Source organism: Ambystoma mexicanum, chromosome 6p, assembly GCF_040938575.1.
Source record: "Ambystoma mexicanum isolate Mex_15411 chromosome 6p, UKY_AmexF1_1, whole genome shotgun sequence".
In the NCBI taxonomy this organism is placed as follows: Eukaryota; Metazoa; Chordata; class Amphibia; order Caudata; family Ambystomatidae; genus Ambystoma; species Ambystoma mexicanum.
The window spans coordinates 899,630,221-899,653,030 of record NC_090935.1 but is presented as its reverse complement, the minus strand read 5'-3'; the positions used below and the strand labels follow the sequence as shown (position 1 = coordinate 899,653,030).

General features: G+C 45.5%; 2 long non-coding RNA genes across 2 annotated transcripts; both read right to left on the bottom strand.

Moving 5' to 3' along the window:
* Window positions 1–10,561: 10,561 nt before the first annotated feature.
* Window positions 10,562–15,766, bottom strand: LOC138510986 (uncharacterized). The gene is made up of 2 exons (XR_011280515.1): window positions 15,676–15,766; window positions 10,562–10,981 (listed from the first exon to the last, which is right to left on the bottom strand). It is a non-coding gene; the product is annotated as an uncharacterized lncRNA (long non-coding RNA).
* A 1,213-nt stretch (window positions 15,767–16,979) lies between these two features.
* On the bottom strand, window positions 16,980–22,300 carry LOC138510085 (uncharacterized). The gene is made up of 2 exons (XR_011280313.1): window positions 22,202–22,300; window positions 16,980–17,399 (listed from the first exon to the last, which is right to left on the bottom strand). It is a non-coding gene; the product is annotated as an uncharacterized lncRNA (long non-coding RNA).
* Window positions 22,301–22,810: the final 510 nt, after the last annotated feature.

The window sequence follows — 22,810 nt, the reverse complement described above, 5'->3', positions numbered from 1 at the left end:
GAAGTGAACTGTATTGAGCAATATGTGAGTGAAACAAGACTCGAGCTATAGATTTATCACACAATGGGCCTCATTACGACCCTGGCGGAGTGGGATACCGCCAGCGGTAATCGCGGCGGACCCGTCCGCCCTACTACGAGTTCCCTTAGCGCCATGGAGGTTTTCTCCGCCTGGTTTTACCGGGCGGAGAAAACCATGGCGCTAAGGGACCTCGTTGTTAATTACGCCGCCGTACTTTACGGCGGCGTAATTAACTCCTTCCCCACTCCCATTATACCCTATGGGGCAAGAATGGGAATGGGGAAGGGTAAAATGGGGATTGGGGATTTACCGCTCCGCCAAGGTCGGCATGGGGTGGTAAATCCGCCAACCCCCATGGCGCTATCGGCGGCTTTCCGCCATGCTCCGCGGTGCATTTAGCACCGCGAATTCCGCCAGGGTCGTAATGAGGGCCAATGTCTGTTGATTTGTTACAACTGCAGGCGCTAACAGTGTAAATTATAAGAATAAGGGTCGTATCAGTTACAGGAGTTGAATTTTAATATGTGACATGTTCTAAGTGCACACAAAATGACAGAATATTTTATGACCAAGTTGGCTGTGGAGAGTGGAGTTACGGAAATAAATGCAGAGACAAAGAGCATTGTGTGTTTTTATGGGGGATGTGAAAGGTGTAGTAACAGTGGAGGTATTGGGTTGCTAGCACAGAGGATAACGTGCCAATACACAAGGAGTGGGAATGATTGGTGCCTTAGGACCAAGGTTCAGGAGTAACGCAAGCATATTTTAATGTCCTCCTTAGTTAAGCGTTGATGGGCTATATGGCAGATGAATGTGGCTCTGTCCTGAGGGGGAACATAAATGAGGCATGAGGGACACCAAGGAGTCAATAAGTGCCAAAAGACAAACGGTCTGAAATCATGTATGTTGCCTGTGAGAGGATCGCCTGTAGAGAAATTGTATTCACGTTATGGTGAGCAGCAGAGCGCATAGAGAGAGATCCTACTTCTTTACAATGGCCTTCTCATGATCTGCCCTTGCCAGGGGCGTTGCTAGGGGGGGTGCTAAGGGGGCTATAGCCCCTGATCTTTTGGCTGTAGTCCCGGATAGAATCTCTGGAGCTACAGCCAAAAGACTAGCTAGCCCCCAGTCCCAACAGTTCCGACATCAGCTTAGCCCCGGGTCTTTTCCAGACCTAGCAACTCCCCTGGCCCTTGCCAAAGATATGCCTCACGTATAATGTTGGGGTTCGGGCCCAAGAAAACCTTGATGCTGCCAGACTGGCAGTGATGTTTGTGAATCGTGTTAATACTGCATTGGGTATTGAATGTTTAACAAAAAGGATGTCCACATAGTTAGACACAGATAGCAGTGTGCACCTGGTTTGTGTGAAATGCTCAAAATGTTGGTCATTATAAGCTGAAGTGAAGGAATGTTTAGGAATATAAAGTGTGGAAAGACTCTACCGAGTCGTAAAGTAATGTTTGCTGGTAGAACATAAAGAGTGCTATTTTGAGCATACTGTGGGCTAACCACAGCTAACATTATCATTGTGTTTACACTATTCCCATTATTGATGGGGCATGCTTCCTTAAGGAAGGTGCCCGTAGTCAATGTTGGGGAGTAGATGTATTGATAACTGAGGGTGTATCATCAAGATGGTCATTACAATTCAATACATATATGCATTATAAATGTAAATAATAAAGAAACATCAAGATTGAGCAGTACCTTGTTGGCCAATGGGCAAAAGTGGGTCAACCACATTTGGTTACATAGGGGTCATGGAAAAGTTGAGAATGAAGGGAAATTGTAGAAGTTAAGGCCAAGGCTGTGAGACTGAGTGATGGGAAACTGTTGCACTGGTCAAGGATGTTCGCCTTGAATAAGAGCATTAGTAATGAAAAGATGCTGACGCGGGGCAGAAGTGCAGTTTATTTTGCTGACAGTTTTTAGCATGCAGAGGTGAATGTTGAAGCACTGAGCTGTAGGAAACAAGGACGAGATTGATTACTCTGCCAGTGGAGGGAGCAATGCTGATGGTAACATAATGCAGACAGGTCTTGCTTCAGAAAAATAAATTGAAGGAGATTCAGTAATCTTGATTCAGTTATATAAAAAACGAAATAATCCTGGTTAAAAGAGGCTAGATAAACAAGAGCATGAATTAGAAAAGGGCATCATATATACACCATATTGAAGATGGTGTTTTTGCAATTACTGAATTCTTCAGAATTAAAGAGCTAAAATATACTTTAAATGTACGATTGTGATTCATAAACTTGAGAAGCCACACTGATTAGGAATGCAATCACCATGCAGAGATGAACTATGATTGGCTGCCAGAGGGTCATGGGCCCGTCTGTATGGTTGTATTATTATTTTTTTCTTGCCCATATCTTGCTTTCCCAAAGTACCCAGTGCGCTATCTGAATGTCCTGCATGCAAACCGAATCTCCCTGTGCCTACAACACCCAAGACCCTGGCTGGAATTCTTAAAGCCATCTGTAGCACTGCTTCCCCTATTCAGTCTTCCTATGTCATCTAGCCTGGGCATCTGCAGCTAAGTGCCAAATTTAGAAGAGTGTAACTCCTTTGTATGTGCCTGTTAGGATTGGAAAGAGCCTAGGTCCAGAACTTGTGCTCAAGTCAGGACTTCTGTGAGCTCACCCTTTACCTGAATCCTGCTGCCATACATAGGGCTCCTTCCACCCATTGACTATTCATTCACCACATAGGTTCTGTTACCTCATAGAACCAGGGAACATCATTGTTTAGGGCCTGTTAACTATCCTTTGGTTGACTATAGCCTCATGCTAGCCCAACACATAACTTACACATTTTTCTACTAAGCCAACAACCCCCCCTCTTCCCTTTCTTATAACCAAACTACACTTTCTCTCTCTTGAGTTGCATCCTTGTCTCCATCTCCCTATATCTTTTAATCTCCACCATGCACCATGAATCCGTTCCATTCCTCCTAGTACTCAATCTTCTCTTGGAGCCTTCAGCCCCAACTTGGTCTAACTTCCGCCTCACTCTCTGGCCTCCCCAACCTCCTCCTTTGCCCCTGCAACTGAACCACCCAAACAATACTCTTCCATATTCCCAAGAGCTCCAACCTCACCTATCGCCTCCCATACTGCACATTACCTGGCCCTCTCTCCCACCTCCTATCACTCTTTCAGTTGGCCTCTAGACTCCACAATCCCTCTGGAATAAGTCTTCCTACATCACTGACTATTTCAGCTATTATAACCCTCAAAATTGTTTTTGGGCTATAATAGAAACCTGGATTTCTGTTCAGGTCTTTGTTATACTAGCAACATCTGCACTGATCCTGCTACCATCTCCCACTGTCCCTGAACTGTTAGGAATCAACAATGCCCTCCACACTGCCTCCCTAGCCCTGTCTGACATCACCTCTTCCTTTTTAGAATAAGCTATCATCCAACTCCTCCATCCTACTCCTCTGACTGTTCTGGCTCTCTATCAGCCGCTGCACCTCTCAACTCCTTCTTCCCTCAACTGAAACTTCTAATGTAGTCACTTCCTACTGGCATCCCCATTGTCATGCTGGGGGACGTTAACCTTCCTAAATCCTCTGCAGCCACCTGCCTTGAGCCTGACTCCCTCCTGTCTGAGCACTCCCTCTTCTCTCTCCATGAACAGCCTACCCACTCTGCTGGTCCTTATCATTCTCTCTAACTCACTCTCCTTATAGGCACTCTCTCCTATCCCCTCTCCCTCTGATCACTACATTATTTGCTTTAACATCTCGGGCCCTCCACCATCTTCTCCTCCTCTCTTTTCTTCAATGAGCTAGAGGAAATTCAGGCAGGCCTTTCATGCCCCTTAACTTGATGATGTGGGGATCTCTCTCTCTTGTCTCTCTCCACCATTCATGCCTCTTCCATTGACCAGCTTCTTCTGACTTTCACTGTGTACTTATGACTCCCAAGCACTATCCTGCTCATGCATTCATAACTTTCCGTCCACGCCATAAACCCCAGGTCAACCCTGAGCTTCAGACCTTCAAAACAAACATGAGCCATGAAGTATGATGATCTTGCAAATTAAGGGACCCTACCCTACAAAGGTTTCCTTGCTTGTCTTTGTCAAATCCTGCTAATCCACAAACCTAATCTCCTCTCTTTGCAATCACCTCACAAGCTTTCATCAACCCTCCAAGCTTTGCTCACACCTCCCAAGTCAATATCCATTGTCTCCTCCCTTTCTGCTAATGACTTGGTACTTTTCTGCTAAAAATTGCTAATATGTGTGAAACAGCCTCCTCAACCCAGATTCTGTCCACGACCTCTCCTACTACTACTTCTACTCTCGACTACTTCTCCCCTACCTCTCCTATTGAATTAGCACCCATCGTTTGCAGTGGCAACCCATTTTTCATTCCTATTGAGCCTTTTGCTCCACAAATGGTAAAATATTTAGTCTTAATCCCTCGCTCTTATCCCTATGAGCTCTTTAACGTCTCTCTCTGCAGGACTCTTCCCTGCCTCTTTCAAATCTGCAACTGTCATAACTCCGTTGAAGAAACCATCTGCTGAACCCAATGAGCCAGTAAAATAATGCCCAGTTTCCCTTCTTCCCTGTTATTCAAAGGTCCTTCAGCGGGTGGTCTTCACCAGATCGCTAAGTACTTTGGGGATAATGGCCTTGGAGTTCCACTTCAATCATTAGCTGCCTCATGCTGAACTCCCCAAAAACGGACGTCATCTTACTTCCAATGTTGTCCCTCTCCTATCTCCATTCCACATGAACTTCTTGGCCTCTCGCATAAGGCTAGCCACCTTGGGGGCCTCTATGACAGTCACCTGCAACATTGCATCACTACCACTCCCTATGCTGTTCAGATTAACCTCCTCAATTTTAGGAAAATGTGTCATTTATTTACGAAACATTCTGTAAAAACTCTGATCCCCAATCCTATGCTCAGCAAACTTGACTACTATGCAACCCTATTCTTCGGCTTTCCTCTCTACTCCTTCCTTCCTCTAGACAAAGTCCTCAGCTTTTCTATCTTCACTCTCTGCAACCTACCCATATCCTTCCACACTTCTACTAACCAACAATGTGCTGGTTGGCTTTCCATGAACAACTGATTGCTTTTCAAGTTCCTTCTCCTAGTCTACAAAGCTATCAATGGTCTTGCTCCTCAGTACCTGCCTGATTGTAGCTCACATTTGTCACCTTTTCATTCCCTCTGATCCTCTTCTGTACTCAATCACACTGTCTCACTGTGCCTCCTCTCGCTTCCATACTCAGCCCTCTCCATTGGAACTTACTGCCCATCACAATCAAACCCAGCCCAAGTCTTCATCTCTTCAAAGCTTGTTGAGCTCCCCCTGCCCTCTCCCTTATCCGCCCTACCTGACCCCACCACTCCCTCCATTGATGGTTAATAATGTAATGTATTCATATAGTACTCTTCAGTTTGAAGCACTTGGCCGTATAGGCTAATGTTACCTATGTAAATCATCTGTTTCTTATATTTTTGTCTGTTTGTTTTCTTTTGTCCCTATTATATGTCCCACTTTTTGTTAGACCCTTGTAAACTGGCTTACCACTTGTTCTCATCGTTGTGCTATTGTACAGACACACTTCAAGGGAATGCCTCTGCAATCTGTAAATGTGTCATGGTAAGTCATTTCCGATCGACATTGAAATCCCTGTTCTTTAAATGAATTAAAAATCGAAATATACAACTGAATAAGCCTAACCTACTCTAAATAGGTGACCCTGAGGTGAGGAAGACTGAGGTTTAAATTGCCAACCCTTATAGTGGGGACATGTTGGGCAAATGTGTCTAATTGTTTAATCACAAGGTATTGATAAATAGGAGCACAACTAGCTTGTTTCGATGTGTTGTCCATTTGTAAACATTTATAATAAATTAAGTACTGTCTCATTTGTGTGCTTTATGCATAGATCTACATTTCTGATGAATTGAAATAACATTTTTTATTATGTATAGTATTAGAGTTAGGTTTCCACTGTTCTATTTGCAAAAAAGCAAAACAAGAAATGTTAAAAAGACCAAAACTAACTGATAAAAGAATGTTTTGCTCAACTTTCTATTTTGTATGTGGTGCTCATCTAACACATTTTTTAAGTTCTCGATATCGTTGGATTTTGTATTAAACTTGATTAGGTGTGAGTAAAATTGGGAAATAGAAGCTACCAAGTAAAAGGGACTTTGAAATGTTTCCAAAAGATTTACACAGGCAAAATGTGAGGGTACCCATGAGCATCTTTAATTTGCAGCTGATACCTCACACCTGATTCACAAAGCCGAATCTGGAGCATCCATGAGATGCTGAGGACCAGCGATAATTTACAAAACAATTGCTAAAGGCATCACCGAGATGATCCCGGCATCGCCGGGTTTGCTCCAGTTTGATGCTGTGGGAATCATCCTCAAAAGAATGTAGCCTAGAGGTGTGACGATTACCATATGCAGGGTTTAGGTTAATGTGATTTAACCTCTTGGGTTTTGCTGTGTGACTGTGTTGGTGAAGACAGACTATGTGGTTTGATGTAAGGTAGGATTTATGTGGTTAGATGTTATGTGAAGATGCAATGGAATTCAGTGCCATGTGAAGAAGGTGGAACGTATTGATCCAAATCCTCTGTTCAGAATTTGAAAAGTGTCCTTGTGGTTGTTAACCATGCTGCTGTGTTGTGTGTGTAACAAGTATCTTTAATGATCTTTAATTATCTGCGTTGTGCTTGCATCGTACTTCACAGTTGCATTCCAATCTACACAAGCATTGGCAAAGCCAACCGTTTCGGAAGTTATAAAGGAAGACATAGGCATTTGCCAGGCACAGCCATAATGGTACAACATGGGGAACACAAGGGAAACACCTGGCAAATGTTGTGAATACTTTGGCATATGATGGCAGTGCCTGGCCAATGCCTATATAGTGACTACAAAAGAGCCACAACTATTGGCTTTGCCAATGCCCGTTTTAAAAGGATTCATTGCAACTAACAGATCTGAGGACACACATATGGCTTAAACATCAAGTGGATGAAGGTACACTTGCTCAAGACCTTTTTATTATGCCAAGAGCTAATTTTCAACTACACTTAAGCCATCATAGTTTGGAAGGGGGCTTCGAAATAACAGTGGCTCCTGCCATAAAAGCCCAAAGTTTGTTGTTAATAGAGCTAGCTGGTAATGGCCAAAAATGTCACCCTCACAATTATATGTGGGGGGGTATAGAATATAACATTAATATGGGGGAGGGTTACGGGGGTCTCCCCATGCATATATATGTGGTGTAAAGGTTCTTTTTTTTTAAAAAGTCTGCATGTTTGGCTGTCGCAATTGTGAGGGTCGCAGTGATCACATAGACCCGAGCTAGCTCAAAAAGATGCCAAGAGAATGTTTCCTTGTGCAGGTAGATGTAGGAAATGGGTGGGAATGATGGCCATAGTGATTAGCATCGCCATTAGGTGGGTAAAAGGTAAAAGCCAAACAAAACAGAAAAACTGTCCCTCCGCACATCCTACTTCCCACCAATCTGTACTCCTACGTCTTTATTTTTAGCTTATGGGTGATGCTAATTGTTGCATGTCACCCCTGTAGGGAGACATGGTATCTCCCAGTGTGTTCCTTTGTCACATTGTTCCCCGTGTGACCAAGTTAATAAAATGTACGAGCTGCTTCCGGCTCGTCAGTCACACTCCAATCCGGCTCCGGTGTTGTTCTTTCTGTGCGCCTGCCTGGCACACCACCGTGTGGTGTAGGCCCAGGGACAGGGCCCATCACGAGGCAGGTGCCCCTGCTGGGCAACACCGACCTCCATCCCTGGCTAGCCATGTGAACATGGCTGTGGTGGCGACCCCGGCCTGGGTGCCCCCAGAGCTGGAGCCGTCGTGTACTGGGTGCCCCCAGCCACGTGAGGGTGTCCAGTGAACTGGAGCGCGTGGGGTGATCCCCACGGCATCATCAGCGGTGTGAACGCCGCACCAAGGAACCCCGTCGGGTGCTCCCGACATGAGGATGGGGCAAGCCCGGTGACCCGGAGCAGGCCCCCTAACAATGGCGACGAGGAAAACGGAACATGCGTGCCTCGAGGAAGTATTGGTGAGGCGGGCCCAACCACAACTGGGCCCGCAAAGACGACGAGAATGGCGAGCTGCCTGCCCGTCCCCTGAGGGAGATGAGGCGGAATAAGTTCTCGGCTGCGCCACAATGAGGAATAGTGGTGGCCCCAGGAGGAGGAGCTGCTGCCCCCCGTGTGAAGGAGGATCCGTGACGAGGGGGCCACGTAAGCTCCCCCCCTCCCATCTGATGGGGAGGACTGCCCGCGGCCTCGGCTGCAGAAGGCAAAAGAAAGACTGCCTGGCGGGCCGCGAACTGGACCGGAAAAGAAGGAGTATGCTGGCGGCCTGCGAAACAAGGTGAGGGAGCTGCCGTTTCCCTACCGAGAGGGAGATGCCCAGTGGCCCCAGCTGCTACAAAACAACGCAGGTCCTTGCCTGCGACGAGGAGGAGGCCCCACCAGGAGGAGAGGAGTTGCCGGCGGATCGCCGCTACTGGCGGGATACGGGTGGCATGCTCCCCCCCCCGTGAGGAGGAGGGCTGCCCTACGGCATCGGCTGCAGTAAAATGGAGGCAGCGCCGGCAGCAGATAAGGGGAGGCGGAGCCCCCCCCAGAGGAGGAGGATTACCCTCAGGTGTCGGCCAAAACAAATGGGTAGGGCAAGCCACCCCCCCCGCAAGCTGCGCGGTATTTGCTGCATCGAGAGGTGAGCTGGCCCTTCCCTGCATGCCTGCCGGCACCACTCACCAGGCCGCAAGGAAAGCGGCAAGAGCCGCGTAACAATGTTCCCCCCCATGGTGACAGGAGAAGTGCTCCGGTGAGAGCCATGAGAAAAAAAGAGAATAAAAAGGGGGGGAAATGTAACACGCTGCACAACAGTGGGAGGCAGCCCCCGGACAGCCAACAAAGAGGGGCACACTACAAGTGCCCGGCCACACAGCAGGTAGACAGCCCCAGTTCTATTAAGGAGAACATCAGTGCCTGCAGCACCTCCTCCTTCTGCCATCATGAGGGAGCGAGGCCAATATCAAGCACCAAGGGAGATCCGCTGTGGTGCTCCATCACAGAGGAGAAAAGTAATAAAAGAACAGAGTTGGCCCGGCCCGCACTGCAAGGAAGTGAAGTGAAGCGCCATAGAATGGCACATGGCCCGGGAACTGCATACACAGGCCAAGGTCTGCACTCTCCATCTAGAGGGGGCTGCGTCCATCGCCCAGCAACGGGGTAGCGGCTCCCTACTGGAGTGCTCGTGCACCCTCAAAGACCACCTAGCGGGCCACATTGAGTGACTGCAGTGAAAAACGCAGACTCTGGCTGCGGTGTTGACAGTGCCCCCACTACAGGTGCGCCCCCCAGATTGTGGACTTGGCCGATGTGGCCCCTGGGCCTCCCCAGGTGCGGCTTTGCCGGCCTCTGTGACTGTGATGTGATGGTCCGAAATGAACCTTGGTGGGGAAACAAACTGGTTTCCTGCAACCCCCGGGGTGCACCAGATGAGCACCAGAGACATCCCCATGAAGACCTGGAGCCGGCAGACCTGGACTCCTGTTTAAAACGGCCCAGTCAATGGGAAATGTAAAGCGGTAAACATCTGTACATGTGGAGTGCTTTATGGGGTGCCAGGAGCCTTTGTTGGTGCCGTTTAGTGATATGGGACCCACTCACCCAGATTAATAAAGGGTGCATGTGTGTGGGAGTTATGGTTTGTAGAGCTAGTGTGTGAAGTGTATTATGGTGTTTCATTTATTTCGTTATGGAAAAGGAGGAGTGTTGCATGTCACCCCTGTAGGGAGATATGGTATCTCCCAGTGTGTTCCTTGGTCACATGGTTCCCCGTGTGACCAAGTTAAGAAAATGTACGAGCTGCTTCCGGCTCGTCAGTCAACTCCAATCTGGCTCTGGTGTTGTTCTTTCTGTGTGCCTGCCTGGCGCACCACCGAGTGGTGTAGGCCCAGGGACAGGGCCCACCATGAGTCCGGCGCCCCTGCTGGGCAACGCCGACCCCCATCCCTGGCTAGCCATGTGAACATGGCTGTGGTGGCGACCCCGGCCTGGGTGCCCCCAGAGCCGGGGCCGGCGTGTGCTGGGTGCCCCCAGCCACGTGAGGGCCTCCAGTGAACTGGAGCGCGTGGGGCATAGCTCTCAACCAATTATGTCGCAAAAGCGGGTGAAAACACCCGATTTTACTTTTGGCGGGTGAGAGGCCCATTGAAATGAATGGGCGTGCATGAGGTTTGGCGGGTGAGTCCGCTGTTTACAAGGCGGGTGACACCGGCCAAAAGCGTGTGAGTTGGGAGCTATGGCGTGGGGTGATCCCCACGGCATCATCGGCAGCGTGAACGGCGCACCAAGGAACCCTGTCGGGTGCTCCCGACATGAGGATGGGGCCTGCCCGGTGACCCGGAGTAGGCCTCCTAACACTAATGACTAATCCCCCACACTAACGTGAGATGGGGGTTTAGATTCTATTAAAGACAAGGAGGCGATTATTATGCATTACAATCTTTACTCTGAAACCACAGCAGCAAAGAAAAAACTTTTACAAACAAAAAAGTTTCAACAACAGAACTAGATAAAGTTCAATGTCAATGCATGGGGAACTCCCCAAACCATCATGGAGGATAGGTCATACCCTGCAGGGGACCAATGAGCAGGGACCCTCCTTTATATATGTCCATTACTCTAACGCCAACCCCTCTTTCTGCAGCTGACTTGCACCAGACGCCCAATGGAACGGTTGAACTGCGTAGCGCAGAGAAAAAGGATCCAGCGAAACCGGAGATCTCAACCTTTCCGCAGCCTGAAGCAATGAAGAAGTTCTTCTGGATAGGACTTCTCACCCGAAATCACGCACTCCAGAACTTGTAACTGCGATCCACACTCCTGAGCAGAACCTCAACTCGTACCTGTAAGAACAACAAGCAAGAAGGGTGGGTGGTTGGGAAGAACAACAAACCAAAGAATGTTCTCACTTGAACCACCTGTGTACATGCGTATCACAATTGTCATATCATATCATATCATATCCAGGGTGGGTGGGAGGGATAATAATCGCCTCCTTGTCTTTAATAGAATCTAAACCCCCATCTCACGTTAGTGTGGGGGATTAGTCATTCTATGACAAGACAGGAGGCTCATATTATGCAAGTTCAAAGCCCTTGCATCTCATTAGTACGTACAAAATGATCCAATATAATAGATAATATAATAAAATAATAGGAAAGGAAACATTTTTTAAATGCTTTCATTAAATCAATCTGTTGACCAATCAGAGAATTGCCCAAGACTAGGTTGCCCGAAAAGCTGTCTTATAAGGCAAAGTCAAATCCACTGCAAGAAAAACAGGAATGTGCCAAATCCAGCGTTCCTTACAGGCCACCAAGACCAACTGGTTAAAAGAGGGGAAAACATTGAACAAAGTTTTCCTATACTAATAGGTTAGGACAAAACCATCTGAAATAAACACCTATGTTGTTCAATCAAATATTCAAAACACTTAAATTCGTACCATTTTTGGGGACCTAGAAAGCAAATCAATGAAAACAAACACCTAGCTCTCCTGGAGATAAAGAAAAGTACCCCATAGGGGTGAAAGTCTTATAGGTTCCATCCCATGCATTAAAGGAAGATATCGCATTAGAAACAGGGCATGTCACAGAACTACACTGGGTAACCAAGAGGGAAAGACAAATCTTCAAGAGGGTAAAATGGGAGTAAAAAATCATTTTTATAAATTTTGTAATAGGACAATCCATCCTGAGCGGAGCTGAAAAGCAATAGAATTAATCTACAATTGTCTTCAGACATATGTGTATACTAAGGAGGGAAGCAGAATGGAAGAGAGGGCCCCACCTGAGAAGCTAAACCCATCAAACCGCCAACACGGAGACCCTCAGACCTCCCGAACTCTTGAAGAAGGACTCTGCTACCATGACAAAAGGCAGATATTATAAACCTGATCCTTAAGAGGCCAAACTTGGCAAGAAGAAAAAATGTATCCGACATCCAATCACTACCATTATAGTGATATCTAAACTCCTTTGTAGGTATGCCCGGTGCTTGAACCTTGATCCCTCCTCCCTGGTGATAAATCCCCTAGCGGATCAAAAGTAACCGAAGGAGGACACCAAATTTCCAAAATCTTAGCAAGACTCTAAACTGCAAAGAACTGATCACTAAATGGTTAAACTGAAGGTGTACACCAGAAGAGGTCCAACCTATATTTCAGCCAATTTGCAGATCTTTGAAGCTCACAGCACCCTGAGCTGGCACCTTACTGCAAACAAACTCTTGTGAAAACCCCAAAGGTCCACCTGCCATGCAGGTGACTATGATAATCAAGTCATCAACCAAATATATATCCCAGCACTCTGGTAATCGTAGCGGCAGACACCGTCTGAAAGTTAATGTATAGACTCTGGAACGCATCGTGATAGAGGGTCATAACGTGGATGGGGGATAGTATCACTCCCAGACCCCTCTATCCCACCAAGGGATATTGAGCCTTCCCAAAAGAGGAGAAACCTCCCCCACTTATCCAAAGGAAAAACCTTGCAATCCAGAAAGAAAACTACCCTGAGGACCACATTAAAGCCCCGCTTTACACCGTTAAGAGAAATAAATACCCACTAGCGCCTCTAACCAATCCCCTGACTGGACAGACTCCAGTTAACTTATTGAAATACCAGAGATTAGCACAAAGGAAAGTAACAGACGGGAGGGAAATGCTCAGTGCGAGTCTGCACTGGTCACCCGCCAGAACTCCTGTAAAAAGGAAAAAACTGAAACCATTGGATACTCCCAGAGGTGTAATATTATGATGCAATCTCCCCCAAGGATGGCAGGAAGGGGAATGAGGGGGAAAGAACTCTGGATAATTACCAATGCCCTGTAAATGCAAGGTTGAGAAGAAATCTGGGACCACTGTCCCCTCAAACCCTGAGGTCTGAGTCACTGTATTCATGTGAGGCTGACTGGCCACTAAGGGAATCAGGGGAAGGAAAAACTAAGCACATTGTCCATAGCAAAACAGTACTTATACAGTACTATGAACCCTCAGGTATATGAGTGGTGCTTAACACTACTACGAGCGTTGTGTGGTGTGAGGTGTTCACTTATCGATCTCAGCAGGATAAAAGACTGATGTAGACCTTTCCAAAATTAGGAACCTGTATCAGAACGGTCAGCACGGATATGAAAACAGCACTCTAAAGAGGTTAAGCAACGCTCATGAGGGTACAGAAGCCTGCGTGTACTCCTCGAGCAGAGGAGAAGTTGCAACACACTGTTAGACGGTTAGCTGAACCATAGGCCAAGCTTTGGGAGGAAAAACATGAGGCAGGCGCCAGCAAGTTATTATTTGGCAACTCGTCTAACTGATACCATCAAGTGTTTCCAAACACTCCATCCAAGTAAAACATGGTTGCTCAAATTGTCATGTAAAAAACTGAACGGTTACCCTCGAGCTGACCCTGTCTCCACCAGAAACCAAAAGAATAAGGAATGTCCAATGGGACAAAAGTAGGGGAGAACAAACGTCCCCACTAAAGAGAGCCTTAAGCCCTACAGACCTCAATAGAGGCATAACGCATCATCTTTATTCTTCCTCATGTTGAGAGAAAATACTGTAGCTTAATCAGCACTGGTATTGGGTGGAGCAATTGAGGTCGGGAATCAAAACCTAAGGAAAGGACTGAGTTGTCCTGAAACTAACTAAGGTAAAGGGTGACAGCATTTTTAACTAAAAGATAAATGATAACACCAGAGAGATGGTTAGAGAGGAAGGTACAACCCCATATGGGTCTGTTTACAACCACTTCCACACTCTTTTCTTTAAAGCACTTAATAAATAAAGAATATATAATGTATGAAATATATATAAAATATCCAAAGAAGAGGGGTTACGCCCTCACAGGGGACCGAATCCCCGGCCCTTATATAAGCTGATACTCACTGAGCTTTCTGGGCCACTGACAATTCTGAAAAAACGCAAATGTGTTCCAGTCAACACTTAAACATATTGTTTATCAAAGCGTACACTGAGCAAGTGCACCTCAACTGCTCACCCCAGCAGGGTGAGGCAACCAATAGTACACGAGGGAGCACCTCGCAGTAGGAACAAGGCGAAGCCTGAAACCGAGCAGGTTACTGCACGCCTACAAGACCAAACAATGGCGTCAGCCATATGCAGCACCTAAACAAAGCTGCCGACCTTAAGGAAGGAATACACTGAGCAAGTGCACCTCCAACTGCTCGCCCGAGCAGGGCGTGATAATCAGCAGTACACGAGGGGGTAACCTCGCATTAGAACTCAGGCAGAGCCTGAAACCGAGCAGGTTATGGTGCATGCCAGTTAAGGTAATTACCCAAGTTGCCCACTTTAAGGGAGGAAACACTGAGCAAGTGTACCTCAACTGCTCACCCTAGCCGGGTGTGGACACAGCCGTATACAAGGGGACCCCTCGCAGAAACCCCAGGCAACCTTGCCACCGAGCAGGTGACTGCACCTTTCCAGGGAAGATAACCCAAACAAAAGAAAACTGTCAAGTTGAAGGTAGGATACACTGAGCAAGTGCACCTCCAACTGCTCGCCCGAGCAGGGTGTGATAATCAGCAGTACACGAGGGGGTAACCTCGCAATAGAATCAGGCTGAACCTGAAACCGAACTTATGGCACCTACAGTGAAGGCAAAGCACATAACTTAAGAAATAAGTAAATGAATAAATAAACAAAGAAAATAAAATAAAACTGCAGACTGGCAGTGCATCGGGCTCTTGCGCTGGATGGTCAGACTTTGACCTAACAAACCCACAGTCTATCAGTAAACATTCTTTCTTTCCAGCACTAAAGGTAAGGAAATGTGTTGTGTCACCAGGGATACGAAATTACAAACATTTAACAAAACCACATTTTTACTATTAAAATGTTTGTGCTATAATCTTTCTGAAGAAGTCATGAACCAACCAAATGCCCATTAGGAAATCCCTGCTCAACTGAGCAAAAAAGGTGACAATCAAATACCTCCACTGTAAAATACAATTATTTAAAATATAACAATAAAAATATCTAATCTTAAAATATACAAATAAACATGCTCTTCCTGCATGGGAGACCTGCAGCTCTATATTTGAGCTAACTTGGCTCAGTACTGAAACAGAGGCTTTTGTTACAAACATAAGCCACAGGGGCAGGCCGAACCCAAAGCCTGCAGCACCTGGAATCCCCAGGTGACCATAAATCTGTCAAGGGGCACGAATTCAAACAGGCGAAATGAAGAGGGAACAGTGTAAACAACACTGCTCTCGCGCACGCCGGGAGCGAGTTGATTAATGCACTAGAAACACCTGAGTTTACAAGCGCGAGAAATTTTTAAAGAAGAAATAAATTAGAGAGCTCCCTCGAACTCACAACCTCATGGACTGTAGTCCGAAATTCAACCATTGCACCACTGCTTCAGCTGAAACAGGATGTATGAGCATAATACATATTTTCTTTTTGAAAGACACCAAAATGAAACCAACGGCCGCACGCAGCTATCCAGATACATTGTATCAAATACACAAATTCCTTTATAATAAAAGGTAATTAACACATATTTACCATATATGCCATATTCAAACTAATAAAGCCTACTACTGACAAACAATGTAAGACACAACTGAAAGGGGTGACTTAGCTCTGTGGTGTCAGCAGCAAAGAAAGAGGGGTTGGCGTTAGAGTAATGGACATATATAAAGGAGGGTCCCTGCTCATTGGTCCCCTGCAGGGTATGACCTATCCTCCATGATGGTTTGGGGAGTTCCCCATGCATTGACATTGAACTTTATCTAGTTCTGTTGTTGAAACTTTTTTGTTTGTACAAGTTTTTTCTTTGCTGCTGTGGTTTCAGAGTAAAGATTGTAATGCATAATATGAGCCTCCTGTCTTGTCATAGAATTATGTACCTAACAGCCAAAACTAAAGGTCGCAGCCCCCACCTTAGCGACGAATTCGGCATTAGCGCCTATCATTTGTGATCGAGTCATGTCATGGATGCGTACTTTCCAGGTTCAGGAACCTTTTGAAACATGTTATTTTGATTCTACCTCTGCACTTGCAAACCGAGTAATCACACGCTTCACTCCATAAATACGCCTTGATGGTCCTTTTACATGACAGATCATGTCCTCGAGCCCACGGCGCCTGTCACGTGACATTCAGCCTTGAGCGTTCTTTTCTGTCACGTGCACTGTGGAAGAAATGAATCATGTTTGTCTACTCAATTATGAAAATCAGCAAACTATTGCAAAGCGACAGTGAACAATGGCACGACGACAGCTCCAATATGGAGTGGCCAAATGAATATTATCATCTGTCTCTGTTTTTAAATGTCAATAGAAAAAAAAAATCACATCCCGGAACATATTTTAAAAAGCTGACATAAAGGAGGGAAGCCAGGGAAGCCAAGTTATTGGGAGGCTGCAGTACTGAGCAAAGCTGCCATATGGCACCTATGAATTATTCTCCCTGATGTTCCTTCACGAGTGACAATATCTGCAGCTGTAATGCCCGGCGCCAGCAGGATCATATTTCACATCAGTGCTTAATTGCTGGGGTGATTTGGCGACAACGAAGAGACCTTTGTCGCTAGACTATACAGACACATTTGAAACTGACTAATTGGAGGCCTCCAATATCTAGTAGTTGAGCATCACTGTGTTTGAACTCTTCTTTTTTTAATGGTAAAAAAAAAATAAAAAAGGAACTGTCTTTACTCATATGTCTAAAAAATGAAACATGTCAAACCAGGGTTTGAATGAACCCGAGGGACTGTCAGACCCAGCGCCCTCATACTGCGCAGAATGACTAATCCCCCACACTAACGTGAGATGGGGGTTTAGATTCTATTAAAGACAAGGAGGCGATTATTATGCATTACAATCTTTACTCTGAAACCACAGCAGCAAAGAAAAAACTTTTACAAACAAAAAAGTTTCAACAACAGAACTAGATAAAGTTCAATGTCAATGCATGGGGAACTCCCCAAACCATCATGGAGGATAGGTCATACCCTGCAGGGGACCAATGAGCAGGGACCCTCCTTTATATATGTCCATTACTCTAACGCCAACCCCTCTTTCTGCAGCTGACTTGCACCAGACGCCCAATGGAACGGTTGAACTGCGTAGCGCAGAGAAAAAGGATCCAGCGAAACCGGAGATCTCAACCTTTCCGCAGCCTGAAGCAATGAAGAAGTTCTTCTGGATAGGACTTCTCACCCGAAATCACGCACTCCAGAACTTGTAACTGCGATCCACACTCCTGAGCAGAACCTCAACTCGTACCTGTAAGAACAACAAGCAAGAAGGGTGGGTGGTTGGGAAGAACTACAAACCAAAGAATGTTCTCACTTGAACCACCTGTGTACATGCGTATCACAATTGTCATATCATATCATATCATATCCAGGGTGGGTGGGAGGGATAATAATCGCCTCCTTGTCTTTAATAGAATCTAAACCCCCATCTCACGTTAGTGTGGGGGATTAGTCATTCTATGACAAGACAGGAGGCTCATATTATGCAAGTTCAAAGCCCTTGCATCTCATTAGTAAGTACAAAATGATCCAATATAATAGATAATATAATAAAATTAAAGGAAAGGTAACATTTTTTTAAAAGCTTTCATTAAATCAATCTGTTGACCAATCAGAGAATTGCCCAAGACTAGGTTGCCCGAAAAGCTGTCTTATAAGGCAAAGTCAAATCCACTGCAAGAAAAACAGGAATGTGCCAAATCCAGCGTTCCTTACAGGCCACCAAAACCAACTGGTTAAAAGAGGGGAAAACATTGAACAAAGTTTTCCTATACTAATAGGTTAGGACAAAACCATCTGAAATAAACACCTATGTTGTTCAATCAAATATTCAAAACACTTAAATTCGTACCATTTTTGGGGACCTAGAAAGCAAACCAATGAAAACAAACACCTAGCTCTCCTGGAGATAAAGAAAAGTACCCCATAGGGGTGAAAGTCTTATAGGTTCCATCCCATGCATTAAAGGAAGATATCGCATTAGAAACAGGGCATGTCACAGAACTACACTGGGGAACCAAGAGGGAAAGACAAATCTTCAAAAGGGTAAAATGGGAGTAAAAAATCATTTTTATAAATTTTGTAATAGGACAATCCATCCTGAGCGGAGCTGAAAAGCAATAGAATTAATCTACAATTGTCTTCAGACATATGTGTATACTAAGGAGGGAAGTCTTCTGGAGGCAGAAGCAGAATGGAAGAGAGGGCCCCACCTGAGAAGCTAAACCCGTCAAACCGCCAACACGGAGACCCTCAGACCTCCCGAACTCTTGAAGAAGGACTCTGCTACCATGACAAAAGGCAGATATTATAAACCTGATCCTTAAGAGGCCAAACTTGGCAAGAAGAAAAAATGTATCCGACATCCAATCACTACCATTATAGTGATATCTAAACTCCTTTGTAGGTATGCCCGGTGCTTGAACCTTGATCCCTCCTCCCTGGTGATAAATCCCCTAGCGGATCAAAAGTAACCGAAGGAGGACACCAAATTTCCAAAATCTTAGCAAGACTCTAAACTGCAAAGAACTGATCACTAAATGGTTAAACTGAAGGTGTACACCAGAAGAGGTCCAACCTATATTTCAGCCAATTTGCAGATCTTTGAAGCTCACAGCACCCTGAGCTGGCACCTTACTGCAAACAAACTCTTGTGAAAACCCCAAAGGTCCACCTGCCATGCAGGTGACTATGATAATCAAGTCATCAACCAAATATATATCCCAGCACTCTGGTAATCGTAGCGGCAGACACCGTCTGAAAGTTAATGTATAGACTCTGGAACGCATCGTGATAGAGGGTCATAACGTGGATGGGGGATAGTATCACTCCCAGACCCCTCTATCCCACCAAGGGATATTGAGCCTTCCCAAAAGAGGAGAAACCTCCCCCACTTATCCAAAGGAAAAACCTTGCAATCCAGAAAGAAAACTACCCTGAGGACCACATTAAAGCCCCGCTTTACACCGTTAAGAGAAATAAATACCCACTAGCGCCTCTAACCAATCCCCTGACTGGACAGACTCCAGTTAACTTATTGAAATACCAGAGATTAGCACAAAGGAAAGTAACAGACGGGAGGGAAATGCTCAGTGCGAGTCTGCACTGGTCACCCGCCAGAACTCCTGTAAAAAGGAAAAAACTGAAACCATTGGATACTCCCAGAGGTGTAATATTATGATGCAATCTCCCCCAAGGATGGCAGGAAAACTGAAACCATTGGATACTCCCAGAGGCGTAATATTATGATGCAATCTCCCCCAAGGATGGCAGGAAGGGGAATGAGGGGGAAAGAACTCTGGATAATTATCAATGCCCTGTAAATGTAAGGTTGAGAAGAAATCTGGGACCACTGTCCCCTCAAACCCTGAGGTCTGAGTCACTGTATTCATGTGAGGCTGACTGGCCACTAAGGGAATCAGGGGAAGGAAAAACTAAGCACATTGTCCATAGCAAAACAGTACTTATACAGTACTACGAACCCTCAGGTATATGAGTGGTGCTTAACACTACTACGAGCGTTGTGTGGTGTGAGGTGTTCACTTATCGATCTCAGCAGGATAAAAGACTGATGTAGACCTTTCCAAAATTAGGAACCTGTATCACAACGGTCAGCACGGATATGAAAACAGCACTCTAAAGAGGTTAAGCAACGCTCATGAGGGTACAGAAGCCTGCGTGTACTCCTCGAGCAGAGGAGAAGTTGCAACACACTGTTAGACGGTTAGCTGAACCATAGGCCAAGCTTTGGGAGGAAAAACATGAGGCAGGCGCCAGCAAGTTATTATTTGGCAACTCGTCTAACTGATACCATCAAGTGTTTCCAAACACTCCATCCAAGTAAAACATGGTTGCTCAACTTGTCATGTAAAAAACTGAACGGTTACCCTCGAGCTGACCCTGTCTCCACCAGAAACCAAAAGAATAAGGAATGTCCAATGGGACAAAAGTAGGGGAGAACAAACGTCCCCACTAAAGAGAGCCTTAAGCCCTACAGACCTCAATAGAGGCATAACGCATCATCTTTATTCTTCCTCATGTTGAGAGAAAATACTGTAGCTTAATCAGCACTGGTATTGGGTGGAGCAATTGAGGTCGGGAATCAAAACCTAAGGAAAGGACTGAGTTGTCCTGAAACTAACTAAGGTAAAGGGTGACAGAATTTTTAACTAAAAGATGAATGATAACACCAGATAGATGGTTAGAGAGGAAGGTACAACCCCATATGGGTCTGTTTACAACCACTTCCACACTCTTTTCTTTAAAGCACTTAATAAATAAAGAATATATAATATATGAAATATATATAAAATATCCAAAGAAGAGGGGTTACGCCCTCACAGGGGACCGAATCCCCGGCCCTTATATAAGCTGATACTCACTGAGCTTTCTGGGCCACTGACAATTCTGAAAAAACGCAAATGTGTTCCAGTCAACACTTAAACATATTGTTTATCAAAGCGTACACTGAGCAAGTGCACCTCAACTGCTCACCCCAGCAGGGTGAGGCAACCAATAGTACACGAGGGAGCACCTCGCAGTAGGAACAAGGCGAAGCCTGAAACCGAGCAGGTTACTGCACGCCTACAAGACCAAACAATGGCGTCAGCCATATGCAGCACCTAAACAAAGCTGCCGACCTTAAGGAAGGAATACACTGAGCAAGTGCACCTCCAACTGCTCGCCCGAGCAGGGCGTGATAATCAGCAGTACACGAGGGGGTAACCTCGCATTAGAACTCAGGCAGCGCCTGAAACCGAGCAGGTTATGGTGCATGCCAGTTAAGGTAATTACCCAAGTTGCCCACTTTAAGGGAGGAAACACTGAGCAAGTGTACCTCAACTGCTCACCCTAGCCGGGTGTGGACACAGCCGTATACAAGGGGACCCCTCGCAGAAACCCCAGGCAACCTTGCCACCGAGCAGGTGACTGCACCTTTCCAGGGAAGATAACCCAAACAAAAGAAAACTGTCAAGTTGAAGGTAGGATACACTGAGCAAGTGCACCTCCAACTGCTCGCCCGAGCAGGGTGTGATAATCAGCAGTACACGAGGGGGTAACCTCGCAATAGAATCAGGCTGAACCTGAAACCGAACTTATGGCACCTACAGTGAAGGCAAAGCACATAACTTAAGAAATAAGTAAATGAATAAATAAACAAAGAAAATAAAATAAAACTGCAGACTGGCAGTGCATCGGGCTCTTGCGCTGGATGGTCAGACTTTGACCTAACAAAGCCACAGTCTATCAGTAAACATTCTTTCTTTCCAGCACTAAAGGTAAGGAAATGTGTTGTGTCACCAGGGATACGAAATTACAAACATTTAACAAAACCACATTTTTACTATTAAAATGTTTGTGCTATAATCTTTCTGAAGAAGTCATGAACCGACCAAATGCCCATTAGGAAATCCCTGCTCAACTGAGCAAAAAAGGTGACAATCAAATACCTCCATTGTAAAATACAATTATTTAAAATATAACAATTAAAATATCTAATCTTAAAATATACAAATAAACATGCGCTGGTCGGCCGCGAACCCGGGTCTTCCTGCATGGGAGACCTGCAGCTCTATATTTGAGCTAACTTGGCTCAGTACTGAAACAGAGGCTTTTGTTACAAACATAAGCCACAGGGGCAGGCCGAACCCAAAGCCTGCAGCACCTGGAATCCCCAGGTGACCATAAATCTGTCAAGGGGCACGAATTCAAACAGGCGAAATGAAGAGGGAACAGTGTAAACAACCCTGCTCTCGCGCACGCCGGGAGCGAGTTGATTAATGCACCAGAAACACCTGAGTTTACAAGCGTGAGAAATTTTTAAAGAAGAAATAAATTAGAGAGCTCCCTCGAACTCACAACCTCATGGACTGTAGTCCAGAATTCAACCATTGCACCACTGCTTCAGCTGAAACAGGAAGTATGAGCATAATACATATTTTCTTTTTGAAAGACACCAAAATGAAACCAACGGCCGCACGCGGCTATCCAGATACATTGTATCAAATACACAAATTCCTTTATAATAAAAGGTAATTAACACATATTTACCATATAAATAATATATGTCATATTCAAACTAATAAAGCCTACTACTGACAAACAATGTAAGACACAACTGAAAGGGGTGACTTAGCTCTGTGGTGTCAGCAGCAAAGAAAGAGGGGTTGGCGTTAGAGTAATGAACATATATAAAGGAGGGTCCCTGCTCATTGGTCCCCTGCAGGGTATGACCTATCCTCCATGATGGTTTGGGGAGTTCCCCATGCATTGACATTGAACTTTATCTAGTTCTGTTGTTGAAACTTTTTTGTTTGTAAAAGTTTTTTCTTTGCTGCTGTGGTTTCAGAGTAAAGATTGTAATGCATAATATGAGCCTCCTGTCTTGTCATAGAATAAGCATCCTGCAGCGTCCTAGCCATGTATTGTTGGAAGCAGGGCACTCCATTTCTGGCCCTCTAGATTTCTTTGAACCTCAACTCCCATGATCCTTTACCGTTGAGTATGCAGGCTAGGTCGATTGGAAATTATAGGCCAAAACACCTGGATGGCCTTGACTTGTGTACTCCCTGTGTGGATCATGGCGTGGCCTGCTGGCTCCGTCCCCTGGCAGGCAGGCACTCCTCTTCACTGATGGAAAGTTCTCTTGATTAGAAGAGA